The sequence below is a fragment of the Procambarus clarkii genome, chromosome 90, assembly GCF_040958095.1.
Source record: "Procambarus clarkii isolate CNS0578487 chromosome 90, FALCON_Pclarkii_2.0, whole genome shotgun sequence".
Lineage (NCBI taxonomy): Eukaryota > Metazoa > Arthropoda > Malacostraca > Decapoda > Cambaridae > Procambarus > Procambarus clarkii.
This window is the reverse complement of record NC_091239.1, coordinates 4,947,282-4,968,292: the sequence shown is the minus strand read 5'-3', so window position 1 is coordinate 4,968,292 and position 21,011 is coordinate 4,947,282. Positions and strand designations below refer to the sequence as shown.

The 21,011-nt window shown below is 38.4% G+C and overlaps 1 long non-coding RNA gene across 1 annotated transcript in view; it reads right to left on the bottom strand.

Moving 5' to 3' along the window:
* LOC138359244 (uncharacterized) overlaps nt 1-20,765 on the bottom strand; it is a 597,135-nt gene extending 576,370 nt beyond the window's left edge. The window contains exons 1-2 of the long non-coding RNA XR_011225863.1: nt 20,072-20,765; nt 15,847-15,953 (exon numbers count right to left, since the gene is read on the bottom strand). This is a non-coding gene — a long non-coding RNA (uncharacterized lncRNA). The remainder of the gene's footprint in view (nt 1-15,846; nt 15,954-20,071) is intronic.
* Between the last annotated feature and the right edge of the window lie 246 nt (nt 20,766-21,011).

Here is a 21,011-nt window from a genome sequence, read left to right as displayed (position 1 = left end):
GTAAATTCAATTTTAATAATAAAAGGATAGACTGGGAGATAATAAACAGGGAACTTACAAACATTCCATGGGGAACTGTTCTAAGTAATACAAGTCCTACAGAAGGAATAGAAAAACTGACTTCAGAAGCGTATCAAGTCTGTCTGAAACATGTTCCTTTGAGGAAAGCCAGAAAGAGATCTTTTCTGACCAGGGGGAAAAAGACACAGGCCGAATGGGCTTAAATTTTTTATTAGTAAATTAAATTCTGCAGAACATGTAAATAATATAAGTAGGAATTAACAAATGTAACATGTCCATGTCTGAGGACTAATTAACTTAAAATGTACCCCCGTAGTAGTAAGCATAGCCTAGACATGGCAAACACGTTCTGCAGAAACCTAATGGCAGATGAAATATAATTAGAACTAGGTATAACAGTCAGGACACAAAGAGGAAATAAAGTGTATAGACACAACACTTAACGGAGCCCTACTAAGACATAATGGGAAATCCTAGAATTAACAGGCGGGCAGAAAATACCTAGTGACTGGGGAAAACTGATATGACAAATGGGAGAAGTTTTTCCCAGGGCGTGAGGCCGGCCGCCAAGGAATAAGAAGTGTTTCCTGACTCTTACTAGCACCTAGACTGGGCAAAGGATTAGCTGCGGACAGCGGGACACTTGGGGACCGGCGCTGCACCCCCACCGCAGGCCAGCTGGCCGGACCCCCCCCCCCCCCCGACCTGTCAATTCTAAAGGTAAGAGGGCGTGGTCGGCTGAAGGCGAGCCTAGCTCTGCGAGGGCGGCGCGAATTAATCGCCCTGAAGGAGTGTTGCCTGTTCACTGGGGCACGGGCCGGGTAGAACTTGCCGGGGGGCGCTCGTATGCGTGCGTCCTGCTCTGTGCTTGTAGGATCCGAAGAGTGTTGATTCCTGACCATGTAAGCGATACCTGGTCCAGTCGGAGCGTGCGTCGATTTTTTGTCGCGTAGATCCCCTCCCCCTGGCTGAAAGATATAAGGCAGTAAGGGTGGGCAGAAGCGGCATGCAGTGTTATCGTGACAGGCAAGAGCACAGACGAGAGGTAAACCCTAGCTGAATCAATACGGAGACGAAAAACGGAGGGGAGGGGGCCCAGCAGCAGGAATTAAGAGATTCCTTAATTAACAATCCTGGATGAATAAGAGTTTTCCGAATAACTATACTATAGCAATGAAGGAGGCTAACAATTCTAAGAATCTTCCAGCAAACGGAAGGGGGAAGTACCTTTGCTAGGAGCAAAGGTGGGAGAAAGCCAGTAGGAGAACAGCAAGGAAGCACAAAGCAACTATAAACAGGGATAATACGAAACACTATAAATCTTGATAATATAAACAATACATATACCAAGAACGGGTATATACTACAAAGCAATATATACATAAACAATAAAATGGAATAAGAACCAATTCTTAAAGCCAAATCTATAACATGCTTGTGTCCTAAGCGGATGAAGAATGTGAGCGGGGAACATTACCCTTGGTCTCCATCCCATCTCTGCCTCCAGACGGGTGATAGGGCTGAATAGAAGCCAAGGAGTCTGCCTTAAGTGGCCGCTGAGTGTAGTCTTGTGTTGTCAATGAGCGTCTGCAAGCGGCAGCTATAGTACGCCGTGAACTCCGGCTACATCTTTTAGAACAGGAGCAAAGTGAAATCGACGGCAGGGAACTGGCATGCAGTAACTGTAATAAGGATAATATTAAGAATACAATGTCGTAAATAACCGTACAATGTAAGAATACAATGTAATATCGTAAATAACCGATGACGGCAAGTGCCGCAGAATGGAAGAAATTAAGAAAGCAACGCCAAACCATAATAACAATTTATATTCTTAATAAAATAATACTGGAATGACAGTAACGATTGGAATAATATTAATACTACCATATAGCCCAGCAAATAAGGGAAGATAATAGTATTAACGTAGGCCCTGGGCGGCTGCATCCCGGCGCCGCTGCGTGCGTTGTAACGGTGATAAGAGGAATATCCGGCTCGCGTTCTCTTCCTCGCCGCAGTAGGGTGAGGAAGGTGGGGGGGGGGGGGTTCCGGCTTGTCGTGGCTGCGAAAAAAGGGAACATAAGAAGCCGACGTTGTGCGCCAAGTGGGCAGAGCACAGGGGAAGGAATAGCAGTTGGAGGTAAGGGCCCCTAACCTAATGATAGATGAGTTTTTTTTTTTTTTTTTTTTTTTTTTTTTTGATATATACAAGAGTTGTTACATTCTTGTACAGCCACTAGTATGTGTAGCGTTTCGGGCAAGTCCTTAATCCTATGGTCCCTGGAATACGATCCCCTGCCGCGAAGAATCGTTTTTTCATCCAAGTACACATTTTACTGTTGTGTTAAACAGAGGCTACAGTTAAGGAATTGCGCCCAGTAAATCCTCCCCGGCCAGGATACGAACCCATGACATAGCGCTCGCGGAACGCCAGGCGAGTGTCTTACCACTACACCACGGAGACTGTAAATAGAATACTATTACGTAGTAAGAAACAACAATGGCGAAGGAACAAGAAGAGTAAATTAGCCCAGAAGGCCGGATGGCCAAAGAACGTTAGCGACCGTATGGCCAACAACATGCTGGCTGACTGCTGACCAACAGCATGGTGGCCGACATCATGCTAACTGACTGGCTTATGCTTGCCGCATGGCCAGTTTTTGCATGACGCCGTGCGCGAGGCCATGCTGAGAAACTTCTCTGTAGCATTCCAAATGTATCTTAATGTATTGCCGAAACGATGAAGAATGGGTGGTCAAATATAATGCACAATATTTAGAATATATAATGAGGGAAACGAGTGTAATAGGACGAAATAACCAGAGGAAAAAATGGGGGGGGGGGGGACCCAACCCGAATGCACTGCAACTAGCGTACTCTAGCTGAATTAACTTAATGGCGCAGAGGCAAAGCAATAGATTAATACAAATCCTAATTGAAAGTCCCTTAATATAACAAATTGAACGTGAAACTTAAGCAAAGTGTAAATTGCGGGAAAAATTTGCCGTGTTAAATACGAATCATAATTGCGAGTCCAACAATAACAAATTTTTAGGCATGAGGCGAAAGCAATGCTATAAATTGCGGAAGTAATACAACTCATAACTGAAAGTCTAGCAATCATAAGATATATTTTAAAATTGTTCACAAATAATATAAATTATAAATCACCAAAACGGCGTACCGCACGACGCCAGGTCGTCAAAGCTTAAGGTAGAGATAACTGAGACGGCGAGTAGCCACTCGCTCAGCCTAACTGGCCTTACCTAACAACTTAAACAAAGTCGAGCGAACAAGCATAAAATTCCACCGGGAAGTAAAACCTGCAGCTGGTGTTGGGAGGGCATCAATTGAATTAAACTGTGATAGGGTAAATAATAATAATAATAATAATAATATTTATTTAGGTAAAGGTACATACATAAAGAGATTTTACAGAGTTTGTTGGCTTTATAGATAGAGCTAGTACATACAATGCCTAAAGCCACTATTACGCAAAGCGTTTCGGGCATGTAAACATCTAGGCCGTAAATGATAAACCACATAACGTAACCAGGAGAAACAACAAATATGCCGCAAGGCTACCCGTAATAACAGTAATAATTTACAGAGGAAACTAAACATAAATGCAGGGCCAGAAACTTAAAGCAGGAGACAAGGGCCCGTAACACCGCGACTAGCACATCCTAACTGACTTAATAACTTAAGGCAAAGCAAAAGTTAAACAAACATACTGTAAACACAGTAAAAGACACATGCAACAAGACAAAGCATCCTGAGCGGGAATAAAGTGAGTAGGCTAGTGGAAAATGCGAAGCCAGGGAAACTGAAGCAAGAGGCAAGAGGCCTGTGACACGGCAACTAGCACAACCTAGCTGGCTTAGTTAATAACTCAAGTACAATAAGCACGGGTTTTATAAGTTAAAGAATTATGCACGTGGGTAGTGCCTGGACCTTAACCCACATTAACGTAGCGTGTATAACACAAACACCAATAGTCAAAATTGTGCAAAATAATGGATTAACTTAACGACCGTTGCCGAATGTTGAACTGCAAAATCCTGCCATCAGCGGCTGGAACATCGGAGCTGGGCACCTGCAGCTGGACATCGACAGCTGGAGCATCAACATCTGATAAAGGGAGGAAAATAGCGGCAACTGGCCACCAGTAAGTAGAGGGCCAGCTGCAAGACAATTTAGGCTAAAGACTGGAATATAACTGTCCTAGAAAATAACGGGAACAATTCATGAAGCTGGGAAAGCGAGAATTACAAAACTGAAAAGAGTGATAAATTGATGGGCGCAACGTCGGGTGGAACGCTTCAGCTGGAGGTTCATGACTGAAGCATCGGCTGCCGGGAAGCCTAACATGGAACTGGGGCGGTAGCAGCTGTAACATCGTCTGCTGAAACTAGCTGAGTCTGTGAAGGCGCCCGCTGCAACAGCTACGGCCGAGCCACCAGCTGGCCCATCCTCTGCAGGAACAACACCGGCTGGGACGACGTCGTTGGAAAAGCCTAACAATGTAATAAAATATATTATATGAATAATCGTAAATAAATGGTGTAAATAATAAAAGTATAAACCAATTATAACTATAATTAATTATAACTAATTATAAATAATTATAAATTGCAAAACAAAGTATGCTCAAAATAAAGCTGGACTATAACTCGTTAGAGAAACGGGATTAACACTTTGAGCCGAGGTAAATACAACCAAATACAATAACGAAAAGGAGTGAAAAAAGACACGTCAGCTGGAACGCTTCAGCTGGAACTTCGCGACCAGCGGCCTGGGGGGCCGCAGTGACATCCGGGCTACACCGGGCAGACAATTTAACACGTCTGGATAAACCAGCGGCCTGGGAGGCCGCCTATTTATATGACCAAATAAATATAAAACTGAAAACTGTAGCTGTAGCTGTAGAATACAGCTAGCTGTAGCTGTATTCCAGCTAGCTGTAACTGTATTCTAGCTGTAGAATTCATTCAATCTATGGCTCCCTGTCTAAACTTCAAACCTCTCAAAAGTAACCCATGGCTTCAGAAACTGCACAACCTTGTGAAAATGCAATCTGAAGCTATTTCGGCCCTCCAAGCCACAGTCACCCGACAACAACAAACCATAGACCGCCTCCTTGAATCGTCGACGAACAACAACCAAGAAATTCTCAACTTACAAACTGTTGCAAATGGTGCAATGGATCAAATACATAAGATTCAGGCCGAAGAAACCCTCTCAGCTCAAAGTGACCTCCTTCAAAAGCTGGAAAAACAGATCAATCTCCTTCAGATTCACCAGGCGGCTTCCGAAGATGACCAAGAGCAACAACAACTTCATGACTCCCTGATAATTAGCTCTACTGATCTACCTGTTGAACAACAAGGTGAGAATTGTTGTAACATAGCCCACACCCTAATTAATTCAAAGATCAGAGTCAGTGTTGAAATCAAATCAGCTATTAGGATAGATAAAAACAGTCCCCGTAACAGTAGGAGAAACTTGCAAATCCCTCTGCGAAGTTTGACCTCATACAATCAGCTGCTAAGCAAAAAACCAACCTCTATATAAATGAGTGTCTTACAAAGCAGCGTGGATCCCTCCTCTTCAGGCTGCGTCAAATTCGCAAACAAAACCCTGGTCTTATCAAGCAGTGCTACACTAGGAATGGTACGATTTTTGTGAAGAAGGAAAGTACAGGAAAAAGATATGAAATAAAATGTGACCAACATCTACTGGCCTTCTTAAGTGATTGTGGTATATCTGAAAACCTGAACCCGACCAATGCCAGTACTTAAAATAACTCTTTCAGTGCCTGAGCCTAACCTAACTTAATCTAACTTTGTCTAAGGTGCTGTCTGCCTTACCATTTACCTAATGTTCTCTCATTCATATAATTTCCTAAATAATCCATCAAGTCTCCATGCACTTATGGAAGCATCTACCTCAGTTTCATTGTAAAATTTTACTCTTAAATCTAATCTTACCCTATTCCATTTAAATTTTAAATTTAATTGTATTGATCTATGTCATTTATTGAAATCAATTATTGATCTCATTTTTGTTCTTTTAATTAAGTTCATACTAATTATAGGTTAAAACTAAGCTAAATAAAATTTATTATCTTTAAGATTATTTTACTCGACAATTATCAGTCAAATTTTTTTTTTATATATTCATCTTGACAGTCTCTACTGATTTTTTGTTCTCTCCACCAAACTTGTGTATCCTCCATGGCTATCTAGTGACCTTAATTCTACCTCTAATTGTTTCAATTCTTTTGTTTACTTGCATTTATTGTTGTGTTTTGCCATAATTATTCTCTAATTTTAGCAGACTCAATACTTTGTAAGCTCTTATTGTATTGTTATATTATTATATTGTTGTGTTTTGCTATAATTACTTTCTATTTTACTGCAGATTTAGTTTTCATCTGTTCCTGTAATTGCTTATCTTATTGTATCGTGACATTCTTATCTATATGCTTACTGATATTGATCCTGATCGAAATCTTCTGTCCCATATCCACACTAATCAGCACATTGATCATCATTATTGCAGGTACTACACAGCAAATCTTGCAAAAAACAAACTCCTAAACAGCACCTGCTTATCAGTTTACAACCAAAATGTTAGGTCACTTGGTAAACATTTTGATGATATAAATGCACTACTCACAGCACTAGGTACTAAATTATCTTTCATCATTTTAACAGAAACTTGGCTAAGTAATGACTATACCCAACTCTACAATTTAGCTGGTTATAAAGCCATTCATAACTGCAGGCCTAATAAAAAAGGTGGCGGTACAGCAATATATTACAAAGATACCTTCATTTGCAATAGTGTCATTAGTGATAGAGACGACTATTGTGAATATACCTTTGCCAAGTTCTCCAGTAAATCCCTTAAATCCTCCCTTATAATCGGTGCCATCTATAGATTTCCTAATACCAACATAGCTTTATTCTCTGACAATGTAAGGAATCTTATCATAAATAACAATTTCAACAAAAATCACATCATTCTGGGAGGTGATTTCAATATTGACCTGGGTCTTCAAAACAACCCTCAAGTTGACTATTTCCGTAACAGCATGCACTCCTGTATGCTAATCCCCACAATCACCAAGCCCACCCGAGTCACTCAAACATCTGCCACTACCCTGGATCACCTATGGACTAATATAACAGCTCCCCTTACATCTGGGGTAATTTATGACAGAACAACTGACCACTATCCTACCTTCCTCATAGCAAACATTGACACATCACCACCAGAAACCAAAAAACTTTCATTCAGGCTACATAGTGAATCAGCTTTAGGCAATCTCTCTAATGCACTTCACAATATTAACTGGGAATCTGAATTTAATAATTCACAGGATATAAACTCATCAACTAACCACTTTCTCTCCAAAACTCTAAGCCTCTACAACACTCACTGTCCCCTCCTTACCAAACAAGTAACTGATAAAAGAAAAAATAACCCGTGGCTCACAAGTGGCATAATTAAATCAATCAACAAAAAACATGAATACGAAAAGAAATTTAGGAGTGGCCTAGTTTCAATGGAAGTAGTTAAAAGGTACTCATCAGTGCTTACCAGTATCATAAGAAAAGCAAAACTTTCATATTATGAGACTAGATTCAAAGAAGCAAAAAGGCAACATGAAAAGCACATGGAATACCATCTCTAACATCCTGGGAACTAAACAACACTCCCACAACCAGATAACACTCTCTAAGGATGGCCTTACACAGTCATCTGACTTAGAAATGGCGAATGAATTTAATTGCTTCTTTTCATCGGTTGGTGCTAACCTTGCAAGTAAAATCCCACAGACTCAGACACATATCAACACATATCTCTCAGGCAGCTATCCAAACTCTCTTCTCCTCTCACCAGTCAGCCCGTCAGATGTTGTGTCCATCATACACTCACTAAAAACCAAAGCTGGGAACATCAGTGAAATCCCATCCATTGTATACAAGAGCGCCTCCCATGCCCTTGCACCACCTATAGCTCTGCTGTTCAACAAATCCCTTGAGTGTCATACCTTCCCTGATATCCTTAAAAACGCAAGAGTAACGCCAGTTCATAAAGGAGGTAATCCGTGAGACATAAACAACTACAGACCAATATCGAACCTACCCATACTATCAAAAATATTTGAAAAAATTATCTACAAACAGCTCTACTCCTATCTCGTAAAATTCGACATTCTTAGCCCCTGTCAGTTTGGGTTCCGCTCTCAAAAGAGTACCAACGATGCAATTATTAGTCTCCTTGATATAATTTACTCAGCCCTTGACAAAAATGAGTTTCCAATTGGACTCTTCATTGACCTGAGAAAGGCCTTTGATACTGTTAATCACGATTACCTCTTATGTAAACTCCATCATTATGGAATCCGAGGCCATGCACTGGACTATATCCAATCCTATCTTAGTGATAGACACCAATGTGTAGCCATCAATAATATAATCTCTCCCATTCTACCAATAACCGTTGGAGTGCCACAGGGCAGCATCTTGGGACCCTTACTATTTCTTATATACATTAATGATCTGCCTAATGTCTTTAACATTCTGAAACCTATTTTGTTTGCTGATGATACTACCCTCATTTACTCCAACCCCAACCCACATACACTAAATGATGTTGTTAATAATGAACTAAAAAAAGTCCACTTATGGATGTCAACCAACAAACTAACACTTAACATAGAAAAGACCTACTACATCCTATTTGGAAGCAAATCTACAAATGCAATTCAGCTTCAGATTGACAATGTAAACATTAGCAATAAAAATGATGGAAAGTTTCTTGGCATATTCCTAGACAAGAGACTCAACTTCAGTACCCACATACAACACATAACTAAGAAAGTCTCTAAAACAGTTGGTATAGTCTCCAAAATCAGATATTATGTTCCTAACTCTGCTCTCATCTCCATATATTATGCACTAATCTATCCCTATCTCAACTATGGTATCTGTGCATGGGGTTCAACCACTGCAAACCACCTCAAGTCCATCATCACCCAGCAAAAATCTGCTATCAGAATAATATCAAATTCTGCTTTCAGACAACACACAGCCCCCTTGTTTAACTCCCTAAACATGCTAAACATAATCTCACTCCACAAATTCTCCTGTGTCAACTACATTTACAAAACCCTGTTCTTAAATGCAAATCCTTGTCTGAAACTCTTCCTGGACAGATATAATAGGACCCATTATCACCACACCAGAAATAAATATCTCTTCGATATCCCTAGAGTTAAACTTAATCTGTGTAAACACTCTATGCAAATAAAGGGATCCAGTTTATGGAACTCACTCCCTACTGAATTGAAAAGCTGTCCAACTTTTACATCATTCAAAATCAATACTAAAAAGTACCTAATTTCATCTTCATAGTTTATCACTTTTTGCCTTAAAATTGCACTGTATCTATTGCTACCCAATCTCCCAACCTTTATGTTCCCAATTTGAACATCTTTACCATTGAGATCATTGCTGTTTTCTTATATGTGCTGCCAATCTGTTGTATGGTGTTTATAAATCTTGTTATCTGTATCTTTTGCTACCCAGTCTCCCAATCTTTATGTACCCATTCTGAACATCTTTACCATTGTGATCATTGCTGTCTTATATGTGCTGTCAATCTGCTGTATGGTGTCTATTAATCTTGTTTAAATTACTAATCAAGCTGTCAATGTAATCAATCAGAGCTTTAATATAACAATGTGCTTTAAAATACTTACTTATCTCTCTCATCTCATTTTTCTCTTGTAATGTATCTTTCATTTATCAATTCTGATTGAAATTACCTACTTAAAATTATCTGCTAGATTAAGGACCTGCCCGAAACGCTGCGCGTACTAGTGGCTTTACAAGAATGTAAATACTGTACTATCCAATGTATTCTCTCAAACCCAATGTACCTTCTTGTATATATATAAATAAATAAATAATAAATAAAAATAAAATAAAAACATCGCCGGCTTAACTCGTCACAGGAAGGACGTCGGCTGGGAAGCCGCAGTACCTTCCGACTAAATTGAGGAATAAACTTTAAGTCTTTAATACACGTCGTGACTGAAAGACACCATAGTATAACCTAACTAGCTCATCCTAGCTGACTTAACTTAAACTCAATGACAAAATCGGCAGTTACACAAACATAATTGCGGCACAAAAGTTAAATAAAACGTGGAGCAAACGCAATGCATAAATTGCAGTAACAAATTGCTGAGGGTAATTGACTCATAAATCAAGTGCAGGAATAATCTAAAGCCAGAGGCTTGCTCAATGCTAAATTGAGGAATAACTTTAGTCTTAATACACGTCATGACTGGAAGACTAAGGATATAACAAGTTATTTAAGTAAGCGTTTAGTTAATGATGGAGGAACGTAAATCACCAAAACAGGAGCGGGCTCCCGTTCACTAAATTGACATGGAAACGAATACCTAATTACCTCTAAAACTAAAGGATCTAAATTCAGAGGCTTGCGCAATGCTAAATTGAGGAATAAATGAGGCAAGTCTTAATACGCATCATGACTGAAAGACTAAGAATATAACAAGTTATTTAAGTAAGGGTATAGCTAATGATGGAGGAACATAAATCACCAAAACAGGAGCGGGCTCCCGTTCACTAAATTGACATGAAAATACGAATTCTTTTACGAAAATAGAATTTTTTTAAGGCAAGAGGTGTAAGCAAGGCTATAAATTTCCTAAATTTGCCGCGTAATGAAACTAATCAAGCTGAAAGTCTAAATAAAGGAATGTAAAAAATTGAACAGAATTAAATAATAAATGACCGCAATAATTAGAATTAAATCCATCACTCGTTGTAAAATCTCTTGTATGTATGTACCTTACCTAAATAAACATTTGATTTGATTTGATTTGAAGTCGCTCAAGCGGCAGACCGCACGGCCAGGCATTAGGCTGGACGCTGAAAACTTGGGATGGGGAAGGGGGCCGCATAACCGGGCACTCCAGGCAGACCAACATCTGGTACACGAAACCGAGGAAAAACACGGGAGTACTGTGCTACAGCGTACGAACGAAACGTGGTGGAATTGACGTACCGGGCTACACCGGCCAGACGAAAATGTCTGGGTACGAACGTGTCGGCTATACCCAGCAAACATTTTCATGTTTTTAAAACATCCTAAAAACGACATTTCATTGTTTTCAGCACGTTTATAATTACGTTTAGAAAAGGTTTTTTGAGAACTTTTATATACAACCTTAGAACGTATATAATTAACATTTCTAAAAACTTTTTTATGATCTTTTAATTACCTACATTAAAGCGTTTAGGGTAAATTAGGGTATAATAATTTTGTAATTCATATCTGAAATAGAAAGGGAGAGAAAGAAAGAAGACATATCTGAGATAGAAATGGACATCCTATATATGTATGTGTAAATTACAAATAAATAGGGTACAAAAAGAGAATTAAAATATTATATTTATTTAATTAAGAATGAGTAATACAACAAAATATATGTAATAGCTCGAAATATATAGACTATCTATAACAGAATATAAAAGTAAAAATTTAAAAATCTATATATGCAATATGTGAACACAATAGATTTTGTGATCAAGCAGCCTGTGATTCATGTCATGCTGAGATCAGTCTGACGTTATAAGCAGTTATTGTTACTTAAAACTAAAACAAGTAAAATTTTCCGAGTATACATATAACACTATAGTTTTTCTATGACTAATAATAAAAATCTATTAATCAAAAGTTTAGGACTAATTAACTAAAAATAAAAATCTACAAGTGAATGTAAACACAGTCAAGTATAATATTCATGTAGAAAGAGAAAGAAAAAGAGAGAGAAGGAAAGAAAGAGAAAGAAAGAAAGGGAGAAAGAGAAAGAAAAGAAAAAACAGTCATGTATAATATTCATATTAGCACCATGCAATATAACTTAGATTAAGTAAAAAATCTCAGACATTTTTAAATCAAATGAAATATGAGAGCCAGAGAGAGAGCGAGAGCCAGAGAGCCAGAGAGAGAGAGAGTCAGAGAGAGAGAGAGAGCCAGAGAGAGAGAGAGAGAGCCAGAGAGAGAGCCAGAGAGAGAGAGAGAGCCAGAGAGAGAGAGAGAGAGCCAGAGAGAGAGAGAGCCAGAGAGAGAGAGAGAGCCAGAGAGAGAGAGAGAGCCAGAGAGAGAGAGAGAGCCAGAGAGAGAGAGAGAGCCAGAGAGCCAGAGAGAGCGAGAGCCAGAGAGAGCCAGAGAGAGAGCCAGAGAGAGCGAGAGAGCCAGAGAGAGAGAGACAGAGCCAGAGAGAGCCAGAAAGAGAGAGAGAGAGAGAGGGAGGGAGGGAGAGAGAGAGAGAGAGAGAGAGAGAGAGAGAGAGAGAGAGAGAGACAGAGAGAGAGAGAGCCAGAGAGAGAGAGAGAGAGAGAGAGAGGGAGGGAGAGAGAGAGAGAGAGAGAGAGCCAGAGAGAGAGAGAGAGAGCCAGAGAGAGCGAAAGAGCCAGAGAGAGCGAGCCAGAGAGAGAGAGAGAGAGAGAGAGAGAGCCAGAGAGAGAGAGAGAGAGAGAGAGAGAGAGGGAGGGGGAGAGGGAGAGAGAGAGAGAGAGAGAGAGAGAGAGAGAGAGAGAGAGAGAGAGAGAGAGAGAGAGAGAGAGAGAGAGAGAGAGAGAGAGAGAGAGAGAGAGAGAGAGAGAGAGACAGAGAGACAGAGAGAGAGAGAGAGACAGAGAGAGCCAGAGAGAGAGAGCCAGAGAGAGAGAGAGAGCCAGAGAGAGAGAGAGAGAGAGCCAGAGAGAGAGAGCCAGAGAGAGAGAGAGAGAGAGAGAGAGCCAGAGAGAGAGAGAGAGAGAGAGAGAGCCAGAGAGAGAGAGAGAGAGAGAGAGCCAGAGAGAGAGAGAGAGAGAGAGAGAGAGAGAGAGAGAGAGAGAGAGAGAGAGAGAGAGAGAGAGAGAGAGAGAGAGAGCCAGAGAGAGAGAGCAAGAGAGCCAGAGAGAGAGAGAGAGAGCCAGAGAGAGAGAGAGCCAGAGAGAGAGAGAGCCAGAGAGAGAGAGAGAGCAAGAGAGCCAGAGAGAGAGAGAGAAAGAGAGAGAGAGAGAGCAAGAGAGCCAGAGAGAGAGAGAGAAAGAGAGAGACAGACAGAGACAGAAAGACACACACACAACAAAAGAGGAGACAGGACAAAATTAAGGCAAGGAGAGAGAAGACAGAACAGAAACAACAGAGAGAGGAGAGAAATGAGAAATCATTGAAGAGAAGGGGAAGAGAAACACAAGATAAGAAAAAGATACAAGAAAAATATACAAGATAAAAATGACATAAATGAATACCACAAATATAAAAAGTAAAGGAAGAGAGAAGCTAGAAGAGACAGGAAACGAGAGGTGTTAGAAGAGAGGAGGAAAGGAGAGATTAAAAGACAAGAAAAACAGGAGAGAAACGTAAAAGAAATAAAAAAAAGGGACATTTGTGAGGAGAGAAAATAAAGAGACCAGAGAAGACCATATATCAAGAGTGTGAGGATAAAGACTTATATATTTTCTTAGTAGACATCCTCTGGCTCTTGTTGCCCTTCTTGTATACGAATTGTACTTGCAAGTTTTCCCTGAAAAGATATTAACAAAATTAATATTTAATTATTTATTTATATAAATTACACACACACAAACTTACATACATATATATATATATATATATATATATATATATATATATATATATATATATAATATATATAGACCAGAGACCAATTATATATATATATATATATATAATTTCGTAAACCTCACCCTGTAAACATTCATGTTTCTACATGTTAAACAAGCTACGAGGATGAGGGAAGGGGATGTTCCCTCCATGCTGGATATTATATTTACCAGGAAAGAGAAAGATATATTTATCATTCAGTACCTCCCTCCTTTGGTACCTCCCTTTTCCTCCTTTCAGTACCTCCCTCCTTTTACCCAAGTGACATGGTCACTTGGGTAAAAGTGACCATGTCTTTTTGGGAATAAAGTATGTAATGCATTATAATCTGGAAGAAAATGAGCTTGAAGCAGTTGAAAAACCTGACTTGTGGAGAGGTCATTATGGGGAACTCAGATATTTCCTTAAGGAATTTGACAAACACTTGCTGTTAGGACATGAAGTAAATGAGATGTATGTCAAGTTTTGTGAAATATATGATAATGGCACAACAAAATTTATACTAAAGCAGAGATGCAGAACTAGGAAAAGGGGAAAAATTGCCCAAACATACAAGCAATACAAAGATGCGAGAAACAACAATAGCAGTAAGGAGAGGGGCAGAAAGACTGACTTTCGGTCATATTCAACAACACAAATATACATACACACACACACATTATTGGAAAAAATTGGAATTGGAATATTGGAAAAAATAATTAAAACTAAATGGGTAGAACACCTGGAGAGAAATGATATAATTTCAGACAGACAGTATGGTTTTCGATTTGGAAGATCCTGTGTATCGAATTTACTCAGTTTCTATGATCGAGCAACAGATATATTACAGGAAAGAGATGGTTGGGTTGACTGCATCTATTTGGACCTAAAAAAGGCATTCGACAGTTCCACATAGAGAGGTTGTTCTGGAAACTGGAAAATATTGGAGGGGTGACAGGTAAGCTTCTAATATGGATGAAAAATTTTCTGACATAGAAAAATGAGGGCAGTAATCAGAGGCAATGTATCGGACTGGAGAAATGTCACAAGTGGAGTACCACAGGGTTCAGTTCTTGCACCAGTGATGTTTATTGTCTACATAAATGATCTACCAGTTGGTATACAGAATTACATGAACATGTTTGCTGATGATGCTAAGATAATAGGAAGGATAAGAAATTTAGATGATTGTCATGCCCTTCAAGAAAACCTGGATAAAATAAGTATATGGAGCACCACTTGGCAAATGGAATTTAATGTTAATAAATGCCATGTTATGGAATGTGGAACAGGAGAACATAGACCCCACACAACCTATACATTATGTGAGAAATCTTTAAAGAATTCTGATAAAGAAAGAGATCTAGGGGTGGTTCTAGATAGAAAACTATCACCTGAGGACCACATAAAGAATATTGTGCGAGGAGCCTATGCTACGCTTTCTAACTTTAGAATTGCGTTTAAATACATGGATGGTGATATACTAAAGAAATTGTTCATGACTTTTGTTACGCCAAAGCTAGAATATGCAGCTGTTGTGTGGTGCCCAACAACAGAAGTTGGCCCATATCTTAAGAAGCACATCAACAAACTGGAAAAGGTGCAAAGACATGCTACTAAGTGGCTCCCAGAACTGAAGGGCAAGAGCTACGAGGAGACGTTAGAGGCATTAAATATGCCAAAACTAAAAGACAGAAGAGGTGATATGATCACTACATACAAAATAGTAACAGGAATTGATAAAACCGACAGGGAAGATTTCCTGAGACCTGGAACTTCAAGAACAGGAGGTCATAGATTGAAACTAGCTTAACACAGATGCTAAAGAAATATAAGAAAATTCACTTTCGCAAATAGAGTGGTAGACGGTTGGAACAAGTTAGGTGAGAAGGTGGTGGAGGCCAAGACTGTCAGTAGTTTCAAAGCGTTATATGACAAAGAGTGCTGGGAAGACGGTCTCATCCTTTAACTACACTTAGGTAATTACACACACACACATACATATTATATATATATATATATATATATATATATATATATATATATATATATATATATATATATATATATATATATCGGACAATTAGTAAAAAAAAAAAAAAAAAATTTAAATTATTTTACCTTGTACCTAGATCCACCAGGCCTGTTTGGTGCCTGTTTCAGTACTTCAGACATCTGGAAGGTCACATCCTCCTCCTCAACTTGTGGATGTGCGTTGATAGATGATTCTGTAAAATTAAGTTATTTATATAATAATAAATTCAGTATAACAATAATATTCTGTAAAATTAAAAGTAATTTATACATCAATCAGATAAAACTCTCCAGAGATGGTGATACACAACATATAAAGGACAAGCTTCAGAACAAAATATGCATTTAGGAATAAGGTTTTGTACATGTAGGTAGCACATGAGAAAATAAGTGGAAGGTGATCAAGTTTATATTAACATGTTAATGACTTTGTTAAGGCTTTGCAAGAATGAAAAAATATTAATAATATAATATCACCTACCAATTAATTGTACATCATTTATAACATATATATATATATATATATATATATATATATATATATATATATATATATATATATATATATATATATATATATATGTTATGTTACAACATAACAGGCCAATTACACTGGATTAATCTTTGTGTTTAGATAGGAGATGCCTCGTATGGGCCAATAAGCCTTCTGCAGCCCCTATGTTTATCCCTTATGTATCCCCCCATGTTTTCACCTTCATTGTATTATCACCTGACCTAATGCGGGTATAAAATCAATATATATATATATATATATATATATATATATATATATATATATATATATATATATATATATATATATATATATATATATATATATATATATATATATATATATATATATATATGTGTATATATATATATATATGTATGCCATATACATATATATGCTATGTTGTATGCTACAACTTGGCTGATAATAAAGCCATTCACAACTGCAGGCCTAATAAAAAAAGGAGGTGGCATAGCAATATCTTACAAAGATACCTTCATCTGCAATAGTCTCATTAGTAATAGAGACGACTATTGTGAATATACCTTTGCCAAGTTCTCCAGTAAATCCCTTAAATCCTCCTTGACTATAAGTGCCATCTATAGATTTCCCAATACCGACATAGCTTCATTCTCAGATAACGTAAGGAATCTTATCATAAATAACAATCTCAACAAAAATCAAACCAACTTAGTGGTTTGTAATGGTGAACAAAACATGCAGATACTTATATATAACCTGTGAATAGAGTGTAATAACACCAAAACTATTTGTTTATTGTTTTATGACCATAATAATTGAATCACTAATATGATTCACTAATATATAATCCTAATAATAATCACTAATATATAATCCATTGAGCATGCTGCATCTCTTTCAGTCTCTTTGCAATTTGAACAAGAGGGTTTTTAATTGATCGAACCATATTCTTAAAGTAAAGTAAATGAGATGTATTCCATATTTTGCAAAATATACGATGAAGGCACACAAACATTCATACCAAAACTGAAGGGCAGGATTTATGAGGAGACATTAGAGGCATTAAATATTCCAAACTAGAAGACAGAAGGAAAAGAGGAGATATGATCACTACGTACAAAACAGTAACAGGAATTGATAAACTTGATAGGGAAGATTTCCCGAGACCTGGAATTTCAAGAACAAGAGGTTATAGATTTAAACGAACTAAACAAAGATGCCGAAGAAATGTAAGACAATTCACTTTTGCAAACAGAATGGTAAACGGTTGGAACATGTTAGGTGAGAAGGTGGTGGAGGCCAAATCCGTCAAAAGTTTCAAAGCATTATATGACAAAGAGTGCTGGGAAAATGGGACACCACGAGTGTAGCTCTCCATCCATCTGATTGATAACCCAAATGAATTTTTCATGGATATGATACCAACATCAAATCATAAATCAGATGTGATCCTATCCCCACTGGATTTTGAAGAAGCCATAGACAGTATGCCTATGCACTCTGCACCAGGCCCTGACTCTTGGAACTCTATATTCATCAAGAACTGTAAAAAACGTTATCGCAGGCCCTTCACATTCTTTGGAGACAAAGCCAAGATACTGGCATTGTCCCTGACATACTAAAAACAGCAGAGATAGCACCGCCCCATAAAGGAGGAAATAAGGCAGAGGCAAAAAACTACAGACCGATAGCACTAACATCGCACATCATAAAAATCTTTGAGAGAATGCTAAGAAGTAAGATCACAAAATACATGGAATCACAGCATCTCCATAACCCCAGACAACATGGTTTCAGAACAGGGCGCTCTTGCCTATCACAGTTGCTGGACCACTCTGACATGGCACTAGATGCCATGGAAGACAAACAAAACGCTTTGACAAAAAAAAGCCTTTGACAAATGTGACCATTGTGTTATTGCACATAAAATGCGTTCAAAAGGAATTACCGGAAAAATAGGCAGATGGATATACAACTTCCTGACTAATAGAACCCAATGTGTAGTAGTCAACAAAATAAAATCTGGACCATCAACCGTAAAGAGCTCAGTCCCCAAGCGTACTGTGCTTGCTCCAATACTTTTTCTCATCCTCATATCGGACATAGACAAGGACACAACCTATAGTACTTGATCATCCTTTGCAGATGACACTAGAATCTTCACGAGAGTAGGCAACATAGAGGACACGGCAAACCTCCAATCAGATGTAAATCAGGTCTTTCTATGGGCTACAGAAAATAACATGGTGATTAACGAACATAAGTTTCAGCTCATGCGCTACGGAAAAAATAAAAAATATAAAAACGGAAACCACTTACAAAACTCAGTCAAATCATAACATTGAACGGAAAAGCAACGTAAAGGATTTGGGTGTACTGATGTCAGAAGGCCTTACATTTAAAGAACACAATAAAGTAGCCGTCACAACTGCAAGAAAAATGACAGGATAGATAACAAGAACTTTTCACACTAGAGATGCTATACCGATGATGATAGTTTTCAAGACGCTAGTGCTCTCTAGAGTGGAATACTGCTGCATAATGAAAGCCCCTTTCAAAGCTGGAGAAATTACTGACCTATACTTATGCATTTATCTTCGGTTTAACACAACAGGCACCAGACACACGCTAGGCATCATACACACTAGGATAAAACAAACATTAGGCTGGAAGTCAGAAAAGAATTCAAAGAATTTTACTGGAAAGGCTTGCTGTTAGGAAAGGAAGTAATTGAGATGAATTAATGCACAGTATGTCAATTTTGTGAAATATATGATAAAGGAACAAAAACATTTATACCAAAACAAAGATGCAGAACTAGGAAACAGGATTTGTTCAACTGAAATTTCAAGACGGACAGAGACCAAAAGACACAAAAATGGAATCAATATACGAAGAGGCCAAACCCCCAAACATACCAGTAATACAAAGAGAAACAACTACACGGCAGTGAGGAGAGAGGCAGAAAGAAATTTTGAAAAAAAGGAACAAACAAATGTAAAGTAGAACAAATCATATTCTATAAATACAGCAACAACCAATTGCAGGTAAAGGATAATATTCAGAGCTTTTAAATGCATGGATGGCGAAATACTCAAGAAATTGTTCACGACTTTTGTTAGACCAAAGTTGGAATATGCAGCGGTTGTATGGTGCCCATATCTTAAGAAGCACATAAACAAACTGGAAAAGGTGCAAAGACATGCTACTAAGTGGCTCCCAGAACTGAAGGACAAGAACTATGAGGAGAGGTTAGAGGCATTAAATATACCAAATATACTACACAAATATATATACTACACATGCACAATAAACTACCCTACACAGGCTGAGTATGGTGTGTACAATAAATTATTAGCTAAAAGATAAGACTGAGTTTGTATAAATGGGGGTTAAGTCAGAGTGGGAAAATGTAAGTGGAGTGCCTAAAAACCCTGTCCTGGGACCTCTGTAATTCATAATATATACAAATAATTTAGACTCAGGTTTGATCAGCAATATTTGAAAATTTCCAGACGATACAAAAGGGATTTTTTTCTGGATTCAGGATTATTTTTTTATGGCTGAAAACAGGTTTTCAGCAATAAAAGAAATACAGTATTGCTGGAACAACCGTCGACATCTTCAAGAGAAAACCTGAACATCTTCAAGAAGTGAAGATGACCTTGAGAAGAAGTATAGGTTGGGAGAAGTATAGGTTAGGAATTGTCTCCAAAGAATTCTCAAAGAATTACTCGTTATTGCTATCCAAGATAATTAGACGAGCCAAAGCTAAATACTACGAAGATAAATTTACCCAAATAAAGAGTACCTTACCTAAAAATATGTATGTACCTTACGTAAATAAACATTTGATTTTGAAGTGCCGGACAAACAAGGCTGTGGTGGATATGTGGGCCTGAGGGGCCTGTCCAAGCAACAGCCTGTTGGATCAAGCTCTCACATGTCAAGCCTGGCCTTGGAAGGGCTTGGTGAGTAGAACAACTACCAGAACCCTATAATGCATGTATCAAGGTGTCCAGGCAGTGAGCACCACATAATGCAGTGCAGTCCTGTAAGAATAAGCACAGTAAGTATGGGCATGGAGGGGGTGCAGCAGTGGCTTGTGAAGGGCTGGAGAGTAAATGGACATGCCCAGGGGTAAAAAGCATTAGGGTAACAGAACATAGCCCATAAAAATAGTAATGACAATGAATGAATAATTATATGAATGCAATAATACTTCATATCTCAATAGGAAAACTAAGCAGGGTGCAAGACAAGGTACTGGTGGTGATAGTGGTTGGTACAAGTCCTCACATCCCCACAGACACCAGTAACAGCCCTCACCTCCCAACACAGTACCCTTGTAGCGAGTTAATCTTATACTCGCTTCATTATCTTATAGCATAACTAATTAACACTAATTACAGAAGCTACACAGGTGATACCTTGGTGTGAGTTGAGCGCACTGAGCGTCGGTATCGCTACACCCTTGTTCCTTAACAACCCTTTGGACCTTTATTACAGAAAAATAGAATCAATTAATTTAATAAAATATAAAATATAAGTGCTTACTTACGATAATACTATCGGTGGAACACAAAATCTTCTTCTTCTTGATAGTAGGTGCAGTTTGCATGAAGGGTTAGTCCTCGCCATGACTGAACTGACGACAAAATGGCCGATGTGTTGATATGGCGTCAGTTGACGCTGTGACGTCACAGGTGAGGGACGCTTTGCGCATTACTCCCTCGTACTTAAAAAGTACTACAGG